This window comes from Meriones unguiculatus, chromosome 6 (assembly GCF_030254825.1).
Source record: "Meriones unguiculatus strain TT.TT164.6M chromosome 6, Bangor_MerUng_6.1, whole genome shotgun sequence".
NCBI lineage: Eukaryota > Metazoa > Chordata > Mammalia > Rodentia > Muridae > Meriones > Meriones unguiculatus.
Window position 1 is genome coordinate 27600832 of NC_083354.1, and position 17194 is coordinate 27618025.

The 17194-nt window shown below is 43.0% G+C and overlaps 1 pseudogene; it reads left to right on the top strand.

Annotated features, from left to right (window-relative positions):
- LOC110544943 (baculoviral IAP repeat-containing protein 1b-like) overlaps positions 1 to 13863 on the top strand; it is a 40282-nt pseudogene extending 26419 nt beyond the window's left edge.
- Positions 13864 to 17194: the final 3331 nt, after the last annotated feature.

Consider the following 17194-nt stretch of genomic DNA (forward strand, 5'->3'; position numbering starts at 1 on the left):
ACAGCGTGAACTGTGTCCTTGGGAAGGTGTGGGAACAGCATCTTCCTCCTTAAGAGGGCAGAGATTTATTTGTTACCAGAGTCTTTAACGTGTGGGGAACTGTTCTCAGCCCTTCACAACAGCTGACTCAGTCTTCACAGCCCCTGTGTGAGATAAGGTATGAAGATTATTGCTGATTGTCAGCAGGGGAAATGAGGTCAGCGATGGCTCAGGGCTAAGGAAATGTGTCTCCAAACAGAAGGTTTGACTGCACAGCCTGAGCTTTACACTCCTAACACTTCCTCTTCTGTTGGTAGGACCCTGATGTTTGAGTTTGCAATCTTCCCAGTCCAGATAGCCATTCTGAGTTTGGCACTAGATGAAGGACTTCCTCTTCCCAGCAGGGCCTCCTACTCTCTGCCTGACCTCATCTGGAAAGTATCTTTAGGCATAGATACCTCTAACCATATCTGATATATGGCTGTTGGCACAGTTGCCTACTAGCTCTCCCCTCCCTATGCCCATATGATAATTAGGTACTGTGTTCCCATTCTTATGGTAAGAGCATCCTGTTTAATGCAAATCAAGAATCCTTGAAGTGCCAGTTATGTACACGTATCCCGAGAGCCCTCACCCACTCCCCAAGGAATATAAAATTGTTCTCTTGAATTAAAATTGAACTGTCTCCCTGAAGTGGTTCCCAGAGGGTTTTTTTCCATCATCCTAGCAGCCTTCAAAGGCCTGCATCTCACCTTTTGCTCCTCCTGCTTTCATTGGCTTGTGGCCAACAGTTCCCCAGGGAGGAGAACCACTGCTGGCACCCAACATGGGGCATAACCCCAGCAACAGAGTTCATAAATGTCACTGGTAAACTTTCACTCAGTTTCTTATAGAAAGCTATTCTTTCACATGACTGTGTCAATTAGACACAACATGAGCCCAACAAATATAGTCTGAGCTCTAGATACTTGCCACTGAGTCACTACATTATGAATGTTGTGTCATTGCCTGTTTAATCACTGTGGCTGGAACTGATAGATTGGGGGTCCAATTCTGATAGAAACATTCAGCCTCTAATTTCTGAAAATCTTTCATATTTTACAGTTAAATTGATTCAGAGCTCTCCAAATCTTCATGTCTTCCATCTGAAATGTGATTTCCTTTTGAATTGTAAGTCTCTCATGGCTGCACTTGCTTCCTGCAAGAAACTCAGAGAGATTGAGTTTTCTGGACGATGCTTTGAAACCACACCATTTGGTAAGGACTGTACAACTTTGACTTCAGATGCTCCTGTGTACAGTTATTCAATACTCTAGAATTAAAATGCAAAGGTGTCGTGGGAACTGTAACCACGCCGGATCATCAGTGAGGCTTTCACAACAGTGAAGTGCATCTGTTTACAATTTAAACCTTTCATTTTCAGAGCAGTGTCTTCTATTTAGTCATAGTAATTCTGAATATTATATCACCTTTCATCACTTTTTAGATACTCCTTATCTCAACAGTACTGCTCTGAGTCATAGGTAATGTGTTTGACCCAACTAAATTTTATTTTTCCTTTCATAGTCAACATATTGCCAAATTTTGTTTCTCTGAAGACATTAGATCTTTATTGTCAAAAATTTCCAGATAAGAAAACATCAGAAAAGTTTGGTAAGTTTATAGAAGCGTTTCTTAATTTATTATTTTCCTCCCCCTCTTCCTCCTTCTCCTCCACTTCCTCCTCCTGCAGTGAACTCACAACAAATCAAGGTGTGTACAGTTGTCCCTTTACTTCCATGACAGTTAAGTCCAGGAGCTGCTGCTGCTGTAAACACTAGAACATCCTCTACTCTATGATACAAAATGGTGCAGTGTTTTCCCATGACCCCACACACATTCATAAACTTTAAATAACTTCTCCATTACTTACAATGCCTAATGCCATGTAAAAAAAAAAGTTACATTGTGTTTTTCTTTTTTTAATTTTAATTTTATTTTATTTTTAATTACACTTTATTTACTTTGTATGCCCCCTCTAGTTTCCTTCCTCCTCCCCTCCCAATTCCTCCCTTCCTTCCCCTTCTCCAAGCATGCCCCTCCCCAAGTTCACTGGTAGGGGAGGGTTTCTTTTTCATCCTTCTGATCCTAGTCTGTTAGGTCTCATCAGGACTGGCTGTATAGTCTTACTCTGTGGCCTGGTAAGGCTGCTTCCCACTCAGGAGGAGGTGATCAAAGATCAGGCCAATCAGTTCATGTCAGAAGCAGTCCCTGTTCCCATTACTATGGAACCCACTTGGACACTGAACTGCCATGAGCTACATCTGTGCAGGGGTTCTAGGTTATCTCCATGCATGGTACTTGAAAATCTGTGTTCAAATTTTCTGGTTCTGTTGCTTTCCTTATGGAGTTCCTGTCCTCTCCAGATTTTACTCTTTCCCACTTCTTTCATAAGATTCCATGCACTCTGCCCAAAGTTTGGCCATAAGTCTCAGCGTCTGCTTTGATAGTCTGCAGGGCAGGGCCTTTCAGAGTGTGTTGTTCTTAAAGTAAGGAAGAGGGGGAAACGTCTGGATATGTTTAGCACAGACACTTAAAAAAAATGAACCTGTGGTTTGTGGAATGTGCTGACACAGAGGGTCATGCACCAGCCATGCTGGTCCTTTGGAGGACACCATGGTGATACTCAGTCTCACCGCCAGATACTTTTGCTCTCAAGCATCCTCATGCTTAAACTCATTAAATGCAATACTCTCAGACTCACTGACACCTTAGGATAAAAGTTGGTCATGGTGGCACTGTGTACCTCAATTGTTGGACACCCATTCTAGATGTGCTCTATCTGTTCTGTTTCAAAGGTTTCAGAATCTACACAAAAACTTCTATTTATGTTAAGAAAACTAATCTGTGATAAACCATACTGAACACAATGACAAGTATAGAGAGTTTATATACTTATTTTTTAGTTAAAAAAATGTTAGAAGGCCAGGTGGTCGTGATGCATTCCTTTAATTCCACCACTTGGGAGGCAGAGGAACGTGGATTTCTGAGTTAGAGGCCAACTATTCTACAGAGTGAGTTCCTGGACAGCCAGGGCTACATAGGGAAGCCCTGTCTTGAAAAACAAACAAACAAAAGAAAGTTTAGAAAAATAATACAGTTTCATGGGAAACACTAATGGGGAAAATGGAGGCCATGGCGATACGGGGTGCAGAGCTCTGTCTTCACAGTGCTTCCCAGACTTTTGTAGGAGAGGTGACTCCCCCTTCCTCTTCTCTTCTGCAGAGGCAGCTGCCACGTGTGTTTGCTTTGGCCTTGGAGGTGCTGGTAAAGTGGCAGGGACAACATCAGGCACTCTCAAGGCTACTGTCTCAGGTTGGCTGTGTAAAACTCACATTGCGAGCATCAAGTTTCCCCACTGCTGGAAAAGAAAATTACAAGTATTAAAGCAGAATGCTGGTCAGTCTAAGTTAGCAACGCTTTGAATTCCTGTGCCCAGCTTGTTAATGAAGCCTTAATGAAGTGGATTATATTTCCTTTTTTAAAGATGAGTGCACACACATACACACAAACAGTCACAAAGTGAATTTCAGGATTTCCCTCACAGAGGTCAGCCAAAATTATAGCTTTTTCAGGAAAAAGGCCGGAGATGGCTCAGCAAGTAAAAGGCCTGGCACCAAGGCTGATGACCTGAGTTGGATCTCTGGGGCCCAAATGATGGAAAGGAAAAGAGCCTACTTCCAAAAGCTGTCCTCTGATCTCTAAACCCCTAAACCCATACTATGCTACATGTATGCCAAAGTACATGCACATATGCACTCTCAAGTATGTACACACACACACACACACAAAATACATATAGGTACATGCTGGAGTGCAGTGCCAGTGGGTTCAGAACCTGAAGGAGGAAGTGTACAGTCCGTGAATGAAGACTTGCATCAAGGGATGCAGTTCACACACTCTGACACTGAGACAGCTCAGGGCACCCTTACTTATACATCCATTTTTTAACAGCTGAAAAGGCTTTACATTCATTTTCTCATGCAGTCTGTTTTAAGACCTTCCTATGTGTAGCAGTAACGTTCACACTGTACTTTTCCCTTCCTTCTCCTCCTCAATCTCCATGGTCAAGAAAGAGGAAACAGCTTCAGCAAGCAGTTACTATCTAACCCAACACACTGGTACTTAACCAAGTGACCATGGTTGGCAGCAATTGTGGTTGCAGTATAAAGAGATGATAGATTACAACACAGGGAATTCTGACTTAATTATTGGCAACTGGCATCCTCTCATACCCTAATCAGGATATTTAATTCCTTTAATGCCCAGGGCTCTCTGCAAATTAGCAACCTGAATCAATTCAATTGAACAAATCAAATCAAATCAATTGGTTGGCTTGCCTCTGAGTGTTCCTATTTCGTCTTGGAACTAGAGATCCATCAAGACCTTCCTAACTTTTTGATAATCACATAGCTATTGTTTGGAACAGGTTGGTGGGCAAATTGTTGTCAGAACCAAGTTTCTATGTGGAGAGAACATCCAGACAATAGCTGATGTACCTAGACCAGGCCCTCACATTGGCTCAACCACATCATCATTAACAAACTCCCACAATCCTCAGAGCCAAACCAGAATCAATCACAGCCTGATCTGAGCCTTGCAAATGCAAGGCAAAAGTGAACCAAGCATTCCCTCGGGAAATGCCAGGAGATTCTGCACTAATATCTCCACAGGTCCTTGTCATGTGGAGACCTAAGTCCTCAGGCCTTGTAATAAGGGGAGCCGCCAGCATCACACTCACGCACCATTCCCAGAAGAGGCTTGGCCGCTGCCAAATGTAATTTAAGTTGTTTTTCAAATGTCAAAAAGAAAGAACCACAAATTGGAAATATGTGTGCAAACTCATAGTTTGTTATTCCATAAACACACAAGGATCTATATACATATATAGACATCTAGGTTTCTACATACAGGTATCTCTTAGGACTGTCACAGCGACTGTCTTTTCCAGAAAGTACTTTTCCAGTGTTCAGTTGCTCATTTCTTTTCTTTTTCTTTTTTTTAATTTCGTATTAGTTTATTTACTTTACATTCTGAGGGTCACCCTCCCTCCCCACCTCCCAGTCCTCTCTTTTCCCTCCTTTCCCCTTCCCCTTTTCCTTCCCCCAAGAAAAGGGGAGCCCCCCTCCCTCCTGTATTAACCTTCCCAGCACATCAAGTCATATCAGGTCTGCTCTTATCTTCATCCCCGGAGGACAGGCAAGGCAGCCCTACCAGGGGGAAGTGATCCAAAAGCAGGCAATAGAGTCCATATTAAAAAGAGCACCCCCTCCATTCACCAGGTGACCCACGTGAAGACAAAGCTGCCCACTGGCTGCATGTGTGCAGGACCCTAGGTCCACACCATGCATGCTCCTTAGTTGATGTCTCAGTCTCTGAAAGCTCCCATGTCACTGGGTTAGTTGTCTCTGTTGGTCTTCCTATGAGGTTCCTGTTCCCTCCAGGTCCTTCCATCTTTCCCCCAATATTTCCTCAAGACCCCTAGAGTTCCTCCCATGCTTGGCTGCACGTCCCAGCATCTGTCTTAATCTGCTGTTGGCTGAATCCTTCCAGAGGACCGTCAAGTTGGGCTCTTAACTGAAAGCATAGCAGAGTATCATTATTAGTGTCCAGGACTAGCTTTTCTACTGTGGGGTGTGTTCATTTCTTTTCCATTTCAAACAGTTTTGTTTTCTGGTCACAGAGCTAGGATAGTTTTTTGGGTAGATCTTAAATAACCCATTTGAGAAAGACCACTTAGAATATGGGAGTGGTTCTTAGTGCCCCTGATCACAGCTCCTGGGAGGATGAGACAGGAGATTATGAGTTACAGGCCAGCCTGAGCTATAGGGTGAGACTTTGTCTTTTAAAAGCCAAAATAAATCATTTAACCCAACTAAATGAGGCTCACACCCTGTGCATACTAATGAAACTACCATCAGGGCATATTTTTTTACACCCAGCTTTGCTGGTTTAAGCAAGAAGATATGACAAGAAACTTCCTGAGGTTTCATAGGTGGCCCAGCAGAGCTGCTGGCTACCCATCTTGCTGTGATTTTACAAAAACAATGGAGTGAAAAGAAGGCTCAGTTATTTGGCATGTTTGTGCCTGTGGATGTGTGTGCATGTTGGTGGCACTGGTATGGAACCCAGGGTCTCAAGCATGCTAAGCAAGCACTGTGTCATTGTGTCAATTGCCCAAATCTCTGGAGTTGCTTTCTAAGTACTCTTTCCTGAAAGAATCAGAGTCTGTGGATACATCGTTCATTCAAGAACTGGAACAGGAAAAGCCAAAGATGAATCTGTAATATTGGTCCATGCCAGAAAGTTTTCAAAATATTTTCTGTGGGTCCTCAGGAGTAGACTTAGTGATCATGTGATCTACAGAATATCCTGCTAAGTAAGAGTGAACTTGGGAAGGAAGGCTTTCACAGAAGTGTACCATGCTTTTAGTGTCTAGTGTGGGTCACGTGGCTGTGAAATCACTGGGGTGATGGCAGGAGGAGTGATGATAAAAAGGGGGTCGAATCAGTAGAGTGACCTGACGCCAGAGGAAGCTTGGCTGTGGGAGAGAAAGTGGAAATGAGGAGACAGCCTGGACTTGGGTGAAGAGACAGGTTGGGGAAGATGCAGAGAGCAGCAGGGAGCAGCTGTGTGCTGACCCCTTCTCTTGCTCTTGGAGAGGACCATGATGCATAGGACCTGTTAGCAGTGGGGTCTCCTAGAGTACAGAATACCTGGGTCACAGCTGCTCATGGTGGAATAGTAATGGAGGATGACTTGCTGTGTCTCCCACAGCACTGGCTCTGGGTTCTCTCAGGAACCTGGAGGAACTGCTTCTTCCCACTGGGGACGGGGTTCACCAAGTGGCCAGACTTATTGTCCAGCAGTGTCTGCAGCTTCGGCGTCTCGTCTCCGAGTTCTTGCCTTTCACGACACCTTGGATGACGGATGACGATAGTGTGCTGGAAATTGGTGAGTGTAAAAGCCACTAACATCACTGGAGCTGCCTGCTGCAAGTGTGTACAAAAAAACTGTGTGTAAACTGTGCAACCTACTTCCTCATTTTGTCTGTCATGCTGCTGCTTCTCATGCCCTTTTGCAGATTTAGGTTCATCCTGGTTAGACTGGGAAGGTCATCAGTGTCCTTTGGGAGCTATAGAAGCTATTCAGTCTGTGTTGGGGATTGAACCCAGTGTGTCACTCATGTGTGCTGGGCCAGTGCTCTGCCACTGCACCACAGCCTAGTCGAGTCTTCTTTATGACACTTGGTGCTTCACAAACTTGGCAGTATACTCTATTTATTGCTTGAGCGATTACAATATGTATAGGAAGTCTTCACTATAGGGCCGGGCAAGATTCTCCAGTTTACGGTCTTGGGGATTTTGTTTTCTAAGTTCAGTTAAACCAGAATTAGAACACAGACCAATGCCAGAAGCTCAGGCTCAATCCCCAAATAAAAAAAATCGATTAATTGATCTCTGGCACCTGTCTAACTTCTTTATAGCTCCAGTTTGTTTTTATATCTTCAAGCTAGGTGCACAGCACATATCAAGTTGTAAGATCTTTCTGGTAGACCAATGCTCTTTACCTGTGATAGCACTTCATGTCTCCTGCTCACTTCTTGTGTACTAAACATAGGCATCCAGAATCATTTTTATGTCTTTTTCCTGCCCTTTAACCTATGTAACAAAATTTGAGGTGACTCTCTTCCACAGTTAATTAATAGATGAACCTTTTAATCTATAGTTATAGATTAATAGACTTAAAAGTTAACCCCAGGAAAGAGATTACTTGGTAAAAGTGCTTGCCTGACATGTATAAAGCCCTAAGCTTGGTCCCTAGCACAACATACAAACAGGCATAGTGGTTATAAGGGCACACATCTATGATCCCAGAACTCAAAAGGTGGAGGCAAGAGGATCATCGTCATCCATATCATTATCCTTGGCCACATAGCAAACTAGGGGTCAGTATATGTTACAGAAAACCCTGTCTCAAGACAAACAAAAAACCTCACAATCACCAGAATAATACCTGATACAGGCCTGAGTTTGCAGAGATGGCTCAGTCTGTAAAATGCATTCAGACGATGCATGGAGCTCTTTTAGTGTGATAAGCAGCATGCAACCCAAAGAGGGGGTGTGATGGAGCTGAGGACAGGAGAATTCGTGACACTTACTAGTCACACAATCGAGTGGAGTCTTCAGTCTCCGGGTTCAGTGAAAACTGGTCTCAGAAAGTAAGGTGTAGGGCAACTGAAAAGACATCCACCATTAACCTCTGGTCTCCACACACACCCCATATGTGCATAACACGACCCCCCCCACACACAGAGACACAGAAAATTAAAAAACCGAATCCATTAATCTTTTTATTTGCATTTAATATACTATGTTATATTATGTTACTATAGTTGAATTGTCATTTTTTTTTTGAGACAGTGTCTGCTGATTAATAGTTCAATCTGGACTTTAATTCTCTTTTTAGTCCTCAATGGCCCTGAACTTGTGATCCTCCTGTCTCCACCTCCTCAGAACTAAAATGACAGAGATGGTGTGTCAACCCTCTGTGTATTTTTATTTGATATTGGTTTCTTTATTTCTTTTATAGGATATGGGTGTTTTTTCTCTGCTTTTTTGTTTCCTACATTTATTAGCTTATTAATTGCACATATTTTCTTCAGCGTGGTTTGATAGTGTAAATGTAATTTGTATTTGCCTGATGTTATCACCTTGGAGGCTTACTGATGAATAAGCTTACCCTTTCTTGCTTTTTCTGAACTCTGGCTGGCTGGTTCAACTCAGCTGTTCTGGCTTAAACTCCTCTCCTAGTTGACTGCTTTAGTCTGTCTTCTCTCAGCTTCTCACTGAATTGCTGTACTTGGCCTCAAACTAACTCTGGCAATCTGTTCTAATCTTCTGGCTCCTTCTCATTCTCTGGCTTCGACAGCCTCTGTTGACCTGCACTGAACTGCATGAGCTCAGGAACAAACTCAACTATACTACACTGCTTCCCTTTACCAGGGCCCTTTTCCTTCTGCCCGAAGGACTCTATGTGTTTCTTCTACTCTGGATTAGCTAGTCATGACTTTTCTCCCATTTTAATGATGAGGAAATGGCTTTTGCCTTCATATTTGAAAAACTTTTCTAGTGCATTCTATTTTGGAATTATCTATTTTGGAATTACTTTCACTGAGGTTTCTGGCCTATGTACCATTTCTTTTGTTTAGTGTCAATTCTCATGTTATGATGTCCTTTAGGGTGAGGTGTCTTTTCCCCTACTCAGAAGCTTTTAAGATCTTTATTTTTCAGACAGAGTCTCACTATGTAGCCCAGGCTGGCCTGATCCTGCTTTGGCATCCAGTGCACCAGGAATTAGAGGCGTTGCTTTGTCGAAGTCAACATATACTCCATTTTGTCTTCCCATCTGTTGAAGCTCTAACCCCAAAATGACTGGATTTGGAAACAGGGGATTTGTTATGACCACCACACCAACTAACACAGCAGCTGTGGACAACATGACTAGAAGTGGTTACTCTACTTGGGGTTTGTAGAACTGATGGAGAATGTAGCTTGGTAGCTTTTTGTCAGTTTTAGGGCATTCTTGGTCAATACACTCTGCCCAGTTCTCCTTCACCAGTTGCTTCTGCATACGGCTGAAGAACTCGGCCTGATTTGGGGGTCAGAGAAGGTTTCTGGAAGTGAGATTACTGACAAGACTTTACAAAGATGGTGGACACACAGCTGGGAAATGAGACATTAGGGCATTTTGAATAATAAAATTACTTGTGTCCTAGAGCCTGGTCCATTTGAACAACTTTTAACAATAAGCACAAAAGTGTTTGAAGCAAGAGGCAGGAGTTAGCTCCTGAAAAAGAGAGCAGACAGGACAGGAAAGGTACTCCTGGAGTGGGTATCATGGATGCGTTGCAAACATTGCGTTTCATCTTGTCACTGCTCAGTACTGTTACTCTACAAACGATATTTAAAGTGGTGATTAAACCAGGTATGTTGTCATGTGCCTGAAATCCCAGCTCTCCAAAGGCATAAGGAAGGCAGATCACTCTCTGTAAATTGAAGACCAGCCTGGTCTGTTCTGTGAGTTCCAGGCCGGCCAGAGCCACATAGTAAGAGCCTGTCTAAAAAATTAATAAATAGAATAGAATAAAATAAAGGTAATTTAGCCAGGAATGGTGGTAGTACAGCCTTAGAATTTCAGCACTCACAGGCTGAGGAGGAGAATTAAGACATCAGGTGTGATTGCTCTATAACCATGAGAACCAGATTTAGGACTCTGGAGACTGCTGGTTTCTAGCCTAGTTGAGTAAATGCAAGGCTCATGTATAGGGACAGACCTCTGCCTCAAGGGAAATGATGTCATATGATAAAGACAACCGATGCCTTCTTCTGGCTTTCCCAGGCACCATGCCCACCTACACATGTGTAATATACACAGTGTGTATATTACATGTACACATAAGACTTTGTCTCAAAAACAAAGAGGGAGGATAGTAACCTATGATTTTCTTAAGAGTTTCATTTCTCTCCCATTCAGAGGAAATCTGGGCAGCATTAACTTGGATGGCTTCTTTCTTTCTCTGTTTTTTTGTTTTGTTTTGCTTTGTTTTGTTTTTTGTGTTTTCCAAGACAGGGTTTCTCTGTGTAGCCTTGGCTCTACTGGACTCGCTTTGTAGACCAGGCTGGTCTCGAACTCACAGTGATCTCCCTGCCCCTGCCTTCCAGAGCATGGGGAATACATGCATATGCTGCTGGGCCCAGCTTTGTATAGCCTCGTTCATCTCTGTTTATTATAAATCAATATTTTGCCTTACTCCTTTCTCTTACATTACGTCTCAGACCCAGAATCTTACATTTTGAAGCAATAACCTCTGACCTTCTCCCTCTTGAGAAAAGTCCATCATTCAAAGCAATGAGAAATATCCCAACTATCACTGAACAGCCCAACTTAGAGCACAGCTGAAACATTAGGGCTTCTGTCTTTAAAGTCAAACTATAGCATGATTCTTAGTGAAATCAAACCAAACAATTGCCCAAATTAGGGGACACGGTTGTGACAATTAAAACTGAAGCAAAAAACACTGCTAGCAAAAACCCCACTTCCAGTCATAGACTTGGTTTGAGAACTTACTCTGACCTGCCCCAATTTCCTCCAGAGTTCTAAGGAACCAGGAAGTCATTTGGGCACACTGGAGCACAGACACAGGGAAAAGACAAGCTTTTTGGAATAGCACCTACCCTTCTCTGCAAAAGGGGAGACACTATTACCACAATTTCTCAGTCCCTTGTACTATAACCTCTTCCTATGTGCCCCGCCTTGGTGTATGTCCTCCTTTGAGACCAGAACAGAAGTCCTCGTTGCCCAGACAGCTAAAATGCTCTGTTCTCGACTTCTGGTTTCTTCTTCTTCCTTGCAGTTTGGCCACGTGGTTCCATATCAACTAGGCAGCTGTTCAGGGCTTTCAAAGAAATATCTTTAAAACACATTTAAAGCCAAGCATTGTGGTATTTCCTTTAATCTCAGCTGTCAAAAGGCAGAAGAAGGCAGATGTGAGTTCTAGACCCGTCTCAGCTAAATAAGTGAGTTCTAGGACACCCAGGGCTGTATAGTGGAACCTGGTCTTAGAAAAAAATATGATTAGCATTTTTCATTGGTGGTGGGTGTGAGGTTAGTTACAAATAACTTTGTAAGCTTTACTCAAGTCTTCATAGCATTGTGTCTTAATGAATATTTTTGTCTGCTTTCTTTCCAGCCAAGGGAGCAACCAGCAGAGGCTTCCAAAACCTTGAGAACTTAGACCTTTCAATGAATCACAAAATTACAGAGGAAGGATATAGACACTTCTTTCAAGCCCTCAACAACCTGCCAAACTTGCAAGAGCTGAACATTTCCAGGCATATCCCAGAACGAATCCAAGTGCAGGCCACCACTGTCAAGGCGCTGAGTCAGTGTGTGATGAGACTGCTCAGACTCACCAGGCTCAGGATGCTCAGCTGGCTCCTGGATGAAGAGGACATGAAAGTGATGAACGCTATGAAAGAAAGACACCCTCAGTGCAAATGCTTGATTATTCACTGGAAATGGATAGTGCCATTCTCTCCTGTCATTCAGAAGTGAAGGATGCAGCTGAAGGCTACCGACAGTTCTACAAACCCAATATTCGAATACATTTTACTTTAACTGACAATGGGATAATCCAAGCATTTAGGAGACTGAGGCAGGGAGATCAAGAGGTTGAGTTCACCCTGGGTTACATAACTAGTCCTTACTTTAGACCCAGATCAAAATCAAACTGTTTAATAACTATTGCATATACAAGAATTGCCAGGCTGGTAACTGTTTGAATGCCTGCATACCTCCATGGAACTATGATGAACAGTGCCTTGGCAGTCCCTACATAGTCATGTTTAAAGATTAGAGCTTCAGTCACGTTCATACAGAAAACCCTCCATTTCCAAGGTCAACCGGAAGGGAGAGGCTCGGGAAAGAACACTGATCTATGTAAAAAGCACAGCATGGGAGGAGTATTTGATGGAGGTTAGAAACAGTTTTAATATTGAATTAGTCCCACACATGATGAAGCACGAGTCAACTTCACCACAGGATGCAGCTGCCTCTTTCCAGGAGATGCTCTGGTCTTTGCAAGGCTTTTGTGTGTTCACCAGCCTTGGTGTGACCATGCTAGCTTATGCCATCTCTCATTTGACAAAACGAGGGAAAATACGGGCTTAGAGATGCTTTTGTTCTAGAGGCTCTGGGGAGTTACATATGTTATGATAGCTTTATAACTTTTCTCTGTTCAGGGTATAATCTGTTCAGGTTTTAATCTTATACCCTGAATTTCTGGGTATTTTAAACTTGATTGTGATAATTATTTGTCATTTCATAACTTTCGCCTCTCTAGAAGCAGTGGACCTAGAAGAATAGAACCAATAAATAAGGTAGACTAAAGTCTCATGCACTGGCCAATTTTACTCAGAGCATCAGACAATTTATACTCTGATAGACAAGAGAAAAAAAAGTACTGAGTAAAGTTCTCATGAGTTTAAGCTGTATATAATCATAAGGACAAGCTGCATTGTAGCAAAAACATTTTTCTGTGAACAGCAGTTCTCAGCCTGTGGGTATTGACCCCTTGGAGATCAAACAACCCCTTCACAGAAGTTACTCAAGACCATCAGAAAACATAAATATTTATGATTCATAACAGTAACAAAATTACAGTTATGAAGTAGTAATAAAAATGATTTTATGGTTGGGGGTCACCACAACATGAGGAACTGTACTGAAGGGTCACAGCACTGGGAAGGTTGAGAACTGCTGGTAGAGAGGCATACAAAGGATACTTAAAACATGTAATAGAATAGCAGCAAACAATGCGTAATCTGATGGAAACCTGCTCCTATTCACTACATCTGGGAGGGGCACAAAAACACATTCCAAGAACAATTCCATCTTTTGAAGACACTGACATCACAAGACACTTGTTTTCTTGGAGTGTTCTCATAAGCACTCAAGAATTCTCACACGACTCCCATCCTTAGACCATATTCTAACATATAATGTATATAAAAACACCTATACACCTTAAATATATATGCTTTTTACTTTTGCGTTATGAAATAAAGCTTGGAAAGGTTGAACATAAAAAATAATTAGCATTGGTTATCTCTGAGGACTGAGGAAGGTGGCATTCTTGATTATTATTTTTCTCCTTTTTGTATTTTTTTGTTTGTTTGTTTTATAATTTCTTATTACTTAAATATTTAAAGCAAAACTTTAGGGTTGGGGTGTAGTTCAAAGTGCCTACAGAGTATTCTTGAGACCTTAAGCACAGTCTCCAGAACTGCCAAAGAGAACATAAGAAAATAACTATAAATGTTAAGTAAGCTAGGGCTGGAGGCTCAGCAGTTAGGAGCACTGGCTGATCTTCCAGAAAACTCAGGTTCAATTCTCAGCAGTCTCTTGGAAGCTCCACATTGATGTACATACAGACAAAACACCCATTCACATACATAATTTTTATAATTAAATAAAGTATCTTGCCATCAAAACAATAGCACACCCTCCCTCTGGGGGATCTGATCTCTCTGCTTATCTGATATGTCAAGACTTTTGTAATCAGAAAGGTTTTACATGTTATATCAGAGTTCACTGAAGACCAAAATCATGACGCTATTACCATAGGGAAGTCTGAGGAAAGTACGATGCAGTCGTGAGCTCTGAGGACTGGGATGAACAGAAACTGGCTTGAAAGGAGTAACTCTGACCACACTCAAGGTCTTCACCCTCGGCTGAGAAACCCTGGTGTTTAGAGCAATGCCTTGCAGGACAAAGCCATGACACCAGAGCTTGCTGGGACCCCGGAGCTGCAGCCTGGGATCTGCTGGGCTGTATTTGGTGCAAGAGGCCTCAGAATTCGCAGCCAGCACTTGTGCTGCCCCGGATGTCTGCAGATGGAGCCGGCACAGGGAAGACGGAGCAGGTGTTTTCTGAGGTCAGTGAGGAACCCCGTTAGTAGCTCAGCTGCTGGTAACAGGACACTTAAGATGCGGACTGCAAAGCAGTCACTGAATGTACTAGTGTAAGAAAGTCCTCCCTACCTCTCCAGAACCAGCAGAAGCGCTGGCTCCCTCGGTGTCTCAGCAGCGCCCTCTACTGACAACACTGCATGCAGCTTTGAAGGGACCAGTGTCCAGATCAGGAAGCCTGTACTGCCTGAGTGCTGAATTGGGAAATAGGCAATGACATGGTAACTGCTTGAACTCATTATATGTAGTAGTACAGATGGGGAAAACCTAGGTAAGCTGTGTACAGTAGCACACGAGTGTAACGCAGCTACTCTGTAGGATGAGGCAGAAGTTCCAGGCCAGCCTGGGCCATCTAGAGAGACACTGTCTCAAAACAAAATTGAGGAAGTGCTAGGGATGCTGCTCTGTGGTCTAGCGTTCCTAAGGCCCATAGTACTGCAAAGTCAAAAGAAACAGGGGCTAGGAAGATGGTTCTTGCAGAGGACCCAGGCTCAATTTCCAGGACCCACATGGCAGCTCACAATCATCTGTAACTCCAGTTCCAGGGCATCCAATGTTCTTTCCTGGCCTCTCTGAATACCAAGCAAACACATGCACATGGTATACACACACACACACACACACACACACAGAGAGAGAGAGAGAGAGAGAGAGAGAGAGAGAAAACACCCATAGCCATAAAACAAAAACAAAAGCCTTTAAAGAAAGAGTTCTAATAAGAATTCAGTGGTTCTGGTTTATTCCTCAGCACTTACAAGGAAAGAACAAAACTACTGAAATGTGTGTTTCTGATCACATACTCCATATACCAACTCCCTGATCCCATCCAATGGGCTGCCTTTCTGAACACTGTATCTTCTTAGAACATCTGCTTTATGTTTAAGTCAATAAAAAAAAAAACAGAAAATCAATTTTACATCAAAGCATAGTATACATCGAGCACAAGTGAAACAAGTAACAAGAAATAACTATGAACTCATGAAAATAGATATTAAATATTTTATTTAGCACCAAAGGAAACAAGTCTAGAAAACAGCTTTCTCTGGAAGGGTACTTCACAAGCAGTGGTGGGTTTTTGTTTTTTGTTTTTTCATGCTATCTACTTTATTTGGGTTCTTATACCTCTACCTTCCTTCAAACTCCCCAGCACTAGGTAAGAGAGAAATGTTAGAGGGGAAAGAGGAGGTAGATCTCTTTAGACTTAGCTTGTTGGGGCAAGTCCAATCTCTGTAGTCAGAATATCCAGCAGTCCAGCAAATGCAGCAGCAGGACAAACCAAGAGCAGCAGTGGGCAGCAGCTGCCCCCTTCTTTCTCAAAGCCCCATCTCTCTCTAGGCTCTGGCATGTATACCCTCTCAGAGTCCTCAGAATTAAACTATTTGCAGCTGGCAAAGATGACGCTCTTCTTAGAGCATGAGACAATCATAGTTAACAGGTCTGGACAAACTAAAGCAGCCCAGTATCGCACACCTGGGATTAAAACAAAATCATGTTTATATAACTGAGTTTTGAAAGAAACCAAAACTTCCACTACAGTTATGTCCTCTCCCCCAAGCTTTTAACTCCCAGTCCACCACAACAGCAGTTTTAGCATCACACAGACCTACGCACTAATACATTCGTTGCAGTCAGAATCTTATCCTGTTACTAGCAGCTGAGCTACTATCGGGGTTCCTCACTGACCTCAGGAAGCACCTGGTCTACCTTCCCTGAGGCATCACTCCTGCTTTCCTCCTCAGAGAGCTGCAGGTCAGCCCTCTGCTGTTTCCCCTCTCTGATCACATGTGTGGTGGGGGAAGTGGGGGTCTCTGTTAAGTGCACTTCCTGGAGCTGCTCATCCCGCTGAATGGCTTTGACCTCCAGTGTAGACCTCCAGGTCTACACTGCCTCCTCCATCTCCACCTCTAGCCTGAGACTCTATTGATATGACTCCAAAAGGCATTGAAATATCACATCTCCAAAGCTAACTCCCCTTCACCAAAGTACTCTTATTGCACATTTTCATCTCTTAAAATTCCAGCTTTATTTCTCCACTTGCTTTGTGAAACCCATGAAGTTATCCTTAGCTCTCCTCTTATGGAACATATAATCTGACAAATCCTGACAATTCACTTACAAAATACTGTGGGTTCCACATGAGTAGCCCACTTCCTTGAAGTCTGTGGTGCATCTTCATCATGCAACCAGAGGTTCCTCGTGGAGGTCAGATCATGCACTGCCTCTGACTCACTCTTCTCCACGGGGCTCACAGTTTAAGGAAAATGCTGTAAAACTGTCCACACATAGCCTGACCCTTGTGCCCTGCTTATTCCCATCTCCTTAATCTCGCCTTCCTTCCACTCCTTACTGGTCCTTGAATATTCCACACACATTCTTATGTTTTTGAGACAGGGTTTCTCTGTGTAGCCCTGGCTGGCCTGGAATCTGGTTCATAGACCAGGCTGGCCTTGAACTCACAGAGATCTGCCTGCCTCTGCCTCCCCAGTGCTGGGACTCAAGGTGTGTGCATTTTTTATACAAGGGCCTTTGCTGTTTGTTGTGAACTACTGTGAACTACTCGGAGTGGGAACTTAACCTACTGTGTTTGCAGCTGGAGGTATTTAGGTATTGAAGGTATTTAGGATAAAGTCATCAAGATGACACTC